The sequence below is a fragment of the Elgaria multicarinata genome, chromosome 3 (assembly GCF_023053635.1).
Source record: "Elgaria multicarinata webbii isolate HBS135686 ecotype San Diego chromosome 3, rElgMul1.1.pri, whole genome shotgun sequence".
Taxonomy (NCBI): Eukaryota; Metazoa; Chordata; class Lepidosauria; order Squamata; family Anguidae; genus Elgaria; species Elgaria multicarinata.
The window spans coordinates 149,445,600-149,454,812 of record NC_086173.1 but is presented as its reverse complement, the minus strand read 5'-3'; positions in this window follow the sequence as shown (position 1 = coordinate 149,454,812).

Here is a 9,213-nt window from a genome sequence, read left to right as displayed (position 1 = left end):
ATAAGTTCAAGTTTTGTGCTTGAAGTTGACAAATTTTTGTGGGGGGTGTGTGTGTGTGTGCAAGTAGCTTGCCTTGCCTAGGGTGCAAAATAGTCTGGCACCGGCCCTGAATGTCTGTCATTCCAAGCCAGCATGCCATTGGTCAGGGAAGTTGAGATCTGGGGATCCGATGTTGGTAATGGCTTCCTGTCTGGAGATAATACTCACACTGACCTACCTCAGAGGGCTGTTATAAGGATTAATGAGATAATGTTGTAAGCAAACGGCACTTAGAGCTTGAAATGTGCTTTAGAAATGCTAAGTATTTTTCAAGCTAAATCCTATGACCCTGGGCAAGTGTCCCAGGGAATATAGGACAGTTCAGAAAACACTGCCAAGGTCAGACACGGTCCTCCGACCTCAGAAGGGAGAGTCGGAGATCTGACCCTGCAAGAGGGAGTTGGAGATCTGACCGTGCTGAGAGAATCATACTGGCTTCCTCTCCAAGGTTGAAAAGTGACCTCCGAGGAAGAAACGGGGGCATTCCAGTGGACAGGGAGGTGAGGAGCCCAGAGAGGCCAGGATATGATCTATCCTGAGCCTCCTTCACCCCACCCCCTCCAGAGTGCCTTCTGTCCTGAGGAAGCGGCTTTGCAACCAGCCACTTTTTAACTTATCTACATGGGCTGTGTGCCCAGACTGGGAAGACCACCAGGTACCAACAAACACACCAAATGAAGAGATAACACTTAATTTGTATTTCTCACACAGTTCAAAACATAAAGAAACAGAACAGTCTTTCTGTGCTTACGCCGAAGTCAAAGCCAGTCCATAAATCAATCCAGTTGTCATAAAGGGTCCGGGAGAGAGGGTCACAAAAGTCCACAAAGCCAGTCCGAGTTCCAAAGGGCAGGAGAGAGTCACAGAATCCAAGAAGTCCGTAGTCCAACCGGTATAGCAGAAACACAACAAGGCCAAGGTTTCAAGGTCCAGAGCTTTCTCAGGCAAACCAGATTAAGTCTGACAAGATCCTGGCCTGCGCACTGTTACTTAAATACCCAAGCCCAGAATCACAGCTGTTCTCTGTTTATCTGGCGTTTAGTAGCAATACGCTTGGATCTGCGTAACGCCTCCTTCGCCGCCCTTTGTTGTTTGAACGATGGCACCGGTAAGATGTTTGTTTGCTCTTCCTCTAACGCTGAGCTGGAGGAAGCCTCTGCTGGCTGCTGCCCAGCCATGCTGGTACTGGGTCCAGCCTGCAGCTCTTCATCCCCAGACTCCTCATCGTCAGATACCTCACAGTTCCTAACACCTTCACTGGATGGGCTGGAAAGCCCATCTAGCAAAAATAAAGGATATCCTTGCACAGGGAGGCAAAGATCACCTTCGCCATTCCTCCCGCCCTACCAGCTTCAGCCCAGCAGGGCCTAGGAATCTCAGAAGCCTCAGAGGTTAGGACTTGCTGAGCAGCAAGGGTGTCGTCCATGGGACTGCCCCTTTAGGACGGTACCCAAATGACACTGCACTAGCTGAAACTAGGTTCTGAGCTATGTGCAAGTGGAGAATCCAACTAAAGTTACATTTGCACAAGGGTGGTTCACCAAACAGTTTTGGCTTATACTTGTGTTTTATATTCGCTGTTCTTCCCCACCTCGATCCAAATGGAGAGGCGGGTAAGAAATAAATTATTATTATTATTATTATTATTATTATTATTATTCACATGCTTCAATCTAAAGCATTTGTACAACCTATTCCACAATGGGTTGCACAATGCATTGCACCCATTCGGTGGAGTAAATGCTTTGCACCCTTTGTGCAACCTATTGCACTTTTTGCTTGGGTCGTACAACTGCATGCAACCACTTACGCAACTACTTTGCAGCCATCGTGCCACCGGCTGCACAACTAGTTACACAAGAGTAATGGGCAACTGCTTGTGTAACGGAAAGTTTCTGCGGAGCTCTGCTAGGGCTATTTGAGTTTGCGGAGTGTCTCTGCTGTCTTTCTGTAGGAATTTATTGCGGCTCCACTCTGAGCAACAAGTCACACAATGTAGTTTATGAACCTCTCTCTGGGTGACGTCTACATACACCATACATTTACTCAGGGCAAAGTTGTTTCAATAGTGCTTTCCCCATATGCTTGCGGGGGGAGGATTATTCAAGTATTTGTTTCAGTAAACATAACTCCTCTTTCCTCTATATTCTGCAATTGAAACAGAGGAAGCTGCATGGGGCTAATCCAGCCTTCCCTATCCTTGTGCCTCATTTTGGACTTCAGCTCCCATCAGCCACAGCCAGTCCAAAATGATGTGGATGGCACCTGGTTGGAGGAAGGCTAATCTGTACCACAGAGTCTCAGGTCCCCACAACCCTGTGAGGGAAATCAGGCTGAGATAGTGACTGACCCACAGTGCCCAGTTGAACTTCGTGACTGTGTGGGAATTTGAACCCAGGACCCCCTGGACAAGGCCAACACTCTCCCCAATTCATGTTCGGAATTGGGGTCTCTTCCCATGAAAAAGCTTGGGAGTGCTCTTGGATCTAGGTCTCCTTCTGGACTCCCAGGTCAGGTGCCCTCACCTTAGGATAACACTTCCAGCATCTGAAGAAGTGGACTAAATTTAGGGAAGGGACCGAAATGTGCTAAGCTTGCATTTTAATGCAACTCGCCTAATTTTGCACTTTTGCACCATTACGCGGACAGAAACCCCATTCCCCTTCAAAATTCGCACGTCTCTGAATTTTGCAAAGGAATTCTCTATTCAAAAAATCCATACAAAGGAGCCTATATTGGGGGGAAGCATATTTAAAAATGCATTATATTGGAAAACATACTTGCAACAAAGATGTATATTAGGCAAGAATGGGTGTATTAGGAGAAATGTGCACAAAAATGCTCATTGATGTTCATGCGAAGTTCTTTTTTTAAAAAATTGCAAGGTTTGGGACGAACCGAATTTAAGATTGGAAAAATGTGGCGAATTTGTCCATTTTTGTCCATCATAGATCCAAATGTGATCTATGAAAGCTTATGGCATAAGAATTCTGTTAGGGCCCTTCCATCAGAAGAGCTCCTAGTGTTGCTAATACTTAAAAAGCCTTCCATCTTTTCCTCCTTACTGGATTATTTCTAGCAAGGCAAGACGACATTGTCTGGAAACCTCACAACATTTCACAAAATAGGCAGGCCAACTGCACAATAAAGCAGAAGCACACTCACTCCTTTCTCAAGACTCTTTGCTACATATGACAGAGTTTCCATGGGCAAAGGTATCACACTCCCTGCCATGAAGCAATGTTGCTGAGGCAGTTTGTAAGTTTTCCTAGTTGTTTTAATGCTGCCTTGCTGTTTGTTCTTCTTCTTCTCCTGGCTGAAAAATCATTTGAGCTGAAAAGTGGATGATGTAACTCTTCAAATAAACAAAGAAACAAACAAACAAACAGGATGTGTCACATTTCATTTGTATTATTGCAGGAAAACCAGTTTGTGCTGTCATGCTCACAACATACTATCCGTCCCCTTAAACTTGGGGGGGGGGCTTTCTCCATGCCTGGGTTAATTTCTTAATACTCTTGTAATTGCATTCACGTGCACAACTTTGTTTCGTAGTTTTTCATCCACTTAGGTAAGTTCCAACTCTGTCCCCATGGCTACTCTTGCAACATTATGACAGGACCTAATAATGTCATTTGCAACACCAAGCGTTCATACCCTCATCTTTCAGTGTGATATATGCCATCATTTGCCAACAATGCCCTATTGTGCTGGAGGCCGGCAGCTCCAATGTCAATGAGGCTGTGAATCCACCCTGGGCTTCAGTCAGAACCAGTCAGAGCTCCAAAGGAGCTATCCAAGCTGATGAACCCTATCCCCAAAGTGGGTTCACAGTGCCACTAACAACAGAGCTGCCCGCCTCCAGTGCACTTCTACATTCTGTATATAACCAACAGCCAAGTCCCTACACAAAAGAACAAGCGGATACGTTTATTTATTAGCAATATTATAGACTGCTTCTCATTCAAACAAATCCAGAGTGGTTTTATTGGCATGAATTGCTTTTAAGCACACTACATGTGTTAGCTCAGCAGTGCTGGGGTGTCTGTGTTATCATCCAACAACGGTTTTGTGAATGGCCACTGTTAAGGTGATACTAATTATCACTACCTATACTTCCTGCATTTCAATTCCCTCTGACCTAACAGTTCACCACCATTGCGTGTAAACGTATTTGTAACTAAACATAGGACTCCATGCATCTCATACAGTGGACTGTATTCCACGAAAGCTTATGCCTTAATGAATGCATAAGTCTTTAAGGTGCCACGAGACTCTTTGTTAGTTTAATGTAACATAAATGTTTCCCACAACTCTTAGAATAACGTTTCTATGACTACCCCATTCCAGCCATCAGTCAACTTAAGAACTTAGATGAAGGCGCAGCAGTTGGAGGCTCCAGGGTTAAAGCTACACACACACACACACACACACACACACACTTAAATGGTAGCACTTGGCTATGTAGCACCAGTGTGGTCTAGTGGAAAGACTTGGACGGAGAAGACTCTGGGCTCATCTACACCAAGCAGGATATTGCACTATGAAAGTGGTATATAAAAGGCAGAATCTTCACTACTGCTTTGTAGCAGTATTGAAGTGCACTGACAGCTGTTGGGGCCCATGACGCATACCATATACTGCTTTCATACCACTTTCATACTGTTATATCCTGCTTGGTGTAGATGTGTCCACAGATTCAAATCACCACTAAGCCATGAAACTCCCTGATGACTGGCACCAGTCACCAACTTTTAGTCTAATCTACCTCACAGGGTTGTTGTAAAGATAAAATGAGGGGGAACACTATGTATGCTATCTTGAACCTCTTGGAGAACATAGCGGTATGAATGTAATAATTACATACATTCAGGAGGCAACCAAGAGGGAGAAGTGCAAGCACTGGCACTGGCCAGTGTGAAGCAGGGACAGGCTACTGCTATCTGTTGAGGGCCTCATCCTCTTATGGGTAGTTTGTCAGGGGCTGCTCATTGATGGTGAGTCAGACCAAAGCCAGACCTACAAGACCCAAACCACAACAGGGCATATAATTACCAAATGATGGTGGCTCACTGAAGACTAACTCAGCATCTTTTACAAAGAGTATAGCCAGTCCTCTGACCTTTGGGTCAAAGGGAGTCCTGGACCTTTTCTGGTCAGTTGAAGGCAAAGTTTTGATGATGCAACAGGTAGGCCCACCCTCAACATCTTAAATGAGTACTTCTGGGGCTCAATTGCGTTAGAGAGTTCTTGCTCACTTAACTCTCCCCTTTGCCTACCCCAAGTTTTATACTATTTTCACTAAAGCCAGTGTACAAAGATGCAAGCCACTCGCCATGCTATCAGAACAGGAGCTAGAGCTCCCAGAGACCAAGAGCATCCCAGATTAGCCATTGTCAGAAGACCAGGAGGAACCTGGGCCCTCAAGGAAGATAGGCCGAGGTCCATTCCTTCAAGGAGCAGGGAACTCTGAGGCAGAGGCTAACCAACTCACTGGCCCCCAGGAGTGTCATCACCTCAATGCAAGCCAATAGGGCCCACTTGAGAAGGAATGCTCAATTATAAAGGAGGACTCCTCAAGAGGAAACAAGTCTTCATGAGTAGGACTCTTGCCAGAGGGCTATAATGAACTACAACTGAGCCCTGGGTGGGGCTCGGGAGGTTCTGACAATATAAGCCTTCAGTTTCAGCCTAGCCAGTGCTTGAAACAATGTTGTTTCTTCAGGTTCTTGTGTTTGATATCCTGTTTCTCTGACCTTGACTTATGTTTAGACTTCTGTGTTATTGACTTCAGGCTTCTGTCTGATGTTGCCTCTGGCTTCTAATTAGGGATGCCAGAGGAATCCATTAGCGGGTGGAGCTGAATGGTTTTTTGTTGGCTTGACCCCTGGACTTTGGTCCACTTTCTGCTAAATGGCCTAACTGGGGCCACAGCTAGACCTAAGGTTTATCCTGGGATCATCCAGGGTTCACCCCTTCCTGAGCACTGGATCCCCTGTGTGTCACCTATATGAACAGGTTTGACCCCTGGATGATCCAGGGATAAATCTTAGGTCTAGCTATGGCCTGGGTCTGCAGCTGGTAGGATCATATAATAGCTCATTTGAAGGGTAGGCATCACGAGGCATTGGCCAAGGCCCACAACCCCTCAGGGGGACCATTGTCAACTACTGGAAAACCCTGGCCCTGCTGCTCTTGCTCCTCGCTGTCACTGCCTTTCACCTGCTCTTGCTGAACATGACAAGATGATACTATTCTTGAAGGTGCTTGTGAGAGATTGATGGTAGTGGCGATGGAATTCTAAGGAGCTGAACGTAAGAGCATAATAAGAGCCCTGCTGGATCAGACCGAGGGTCCATCTAGTCCAGCACTCTGTTCACACAGTGGCCAACCAGCTGTTGACCAGGGACCAACAAAGCAGGACATGGTGCAACAGCACCCTCCCGCCCATGTTCCCCAGCAACTGGTACACACAGGCTTACTGCCTCAGATACTGGAGGTAGTCCATAACCAGCACTCCCAATTCCCCCATTTTGGCTTGGAAGCTTCTAGCATTTTCATAGAAACACCGATACGCGGTGTCCCTCCCTAGATGTCTCTGGCATGTCCCTTTTTCACTGTTGCACTTTAGCCTCTTCAGCAAAAAGGCATACTAACTCAAACCGGTCAAAGTTAATCTCAGCGGTTTCGGTTTTTTAAGGGCCTTGACAAGCCATACACACACCCCTTAGTATTGTATTGTTCTACTTCCTCATGGGAGTAGTATCTTCTTCAGGCCCTCGCTACCTGCTTGTATTCATGCCCCACCCCTGCTAGGAACAACAATACAGAAGGCAGCAGTTGGAATGGACAAAATAGAATAATGCTAACCAGCACACAACTGCTAAAATATTAAATGATATCCAAAGAACTGGGGTGGTAAACAGACATTTTATATAACTTATAGGTGAACAAACATTTTATATAACTTATCATATATTAAACGTAAGAATACAATGATAATTTACAAAGACCAAACAAATTGCTTTGCAATAATCAAGCGTTTACGAAACTAAACAAATTGTTAACAATAACCAAACACAAATGGTTTCCAAAAACAGTGATAACTGAATAACTCCGGCTTCTTACACCTGCTTTGCAACTGCTTTGTCAGAGTCAGAATATCACGAACTGGTCGAGAACTCACCACTCCTGAAGATTTTAATTTTCTGGCTGGAGATCTAAGTCAATCCTTTTTTTGGAGGACTAAAAAGGCTTTTTGAAAACTGAGGAATAAATTCAAGAAACCCTCCTCTCCCTCCTAAACAGTGTCAAGTTGGAAGGGGCCTATAAGGCCATTGAGTCCAAACCCCTGCTCAATGCAGAAATCCACCCTAAAGCATCCCTGACAAGATGGTTGTCCTGCTGCCTCTTGAATGCCTCTAGTGTGGCAGAGCCCACAACCTCCCTAGGTAACTGGTTCCACTGTCATACTGCTCTAACAGTCAGGAAGTTTTACCTGATGTCCAGCTGGAATCTGGCTTCCTGTAACTTCAGCTTCAGCCCATTATTGCATGTCCTGCACTCTGGGATGATCAAGAAGGGATCCTGGCCCTCCACATTTCATCCCTGCTTTCTTCAGGGGTCAATGTTTCTACAAATGCCTGCAGAGATCTCTGAAAAAGAGACAACTGATTCCTGCAACTGTCTTTTTTCAAAGAACAGAGAGACCTATCTTATTCAGGGATCTCTGCAGGCATTTTTAGACATATTAATTCCTGAAGAAGACTCATATACAATATATTATACAGAGCTTAAACATGTTAGGCTACTCCAAGGAACGAAACTCACCCCCCCCTTTTTTTTTTTTTTTTTTTTGTAGTCCTGTGCCAATATTTTTGATCTATTTCCCACCACCACCACCATTTGAACGGAGGAGGAAAGGAAATCATGCATGAAAATTGTGGGAAAGGTATCAGAATTTTCAGGGAAACTCTTGGCGTGTGGGACTTTGACTCTTCCATGACTATTAGGAGCTGGCCGAGAGCTTTGTGCACGTTTTTCTTCGGTTGCCGAGTATTTTGCAAGCGCAAGACATGCTGGCTATCGGCCACGCCCGAGGACTTGCACCGCTCATCTCTCTCTCTCAGCCTGGGAGGAAAGCGGCTGCAGCCACCTCACTGCTTAGCTGCGGAAAGCATTTTACAAGCTTGGGTCATGTGGGCTGCCTCCAGTTTTCCTGGCTTTGTTCTCCCTGCTCAGCCATGGAGGTCACTGCAGCAGCAGCAGCTTCCTTCCTGAGCAGAGAGAGGGCTTTGCAAGTGCAGATCCCACTGGCTAGGGTGACCATGTGGAAAGGAGGACTGGGCTCCTGTGTCTTTAACAGTTGTATTGAATATATACAAATGACACTTGCTGAAATTCCCTTTTCTATGCAACTGTTAAAGATACAGGAGCCCTGTCCTCCTTTTCATATGGTCGCCCTACCACTGGCTGACAGCTGTTTTGCTGTGTGCTTGCAAAAAAAAAAAGCAAAAACTGGAGGAGAGAAGCATCCAAAAAAAGGTGCAAAAAGGGGAGAAGCAAGTTCTCAAGATGTTGAACTTTTTATTTTATATATATATATATTAGGTTGAGAAGCCCAAAGTGTTTTGGCCTGTATTTTTGCTAGGCCTCCTTCAGGGGGCTGTAAGCAATTAAAATACATATTGTAAATATGTATAGTAAAATGTGAAAGGAACAGCACATAGTAAAAATATATTCTTATTGTAAAATTAACATATGGCCACAGGGCTTTGAATATATGAAAAACGTTTAAAACATTTTTTTAAAATTTAATATAATATATGAGGACAAAGTACTATGTATACTATTATTTCAATACATACACAACATATGTTAACAAAATAATATATGGCATGTTAATTTTACAATAAGAATATATTTTTACTATGTGTTGTGCCTTTCATGTTTTACAATATGTATTTACAATATGTATTTTAATTGCTTACAGCCCCCTGAAGAAGGCTTAGCAAAAATACAGGCCGAAACACTTTGGGCTTCTCAACCTAATATAAAAAAATAAAAAGTTCAGCATCTTGAGAATTCGTTTCTCCCCTTTTTGCTGCTTGCAAAAAACAACAACAACCCTCTCCTATTTTCACTTGGGCAGGAAGGTGGTTGTCGAAATGCGGG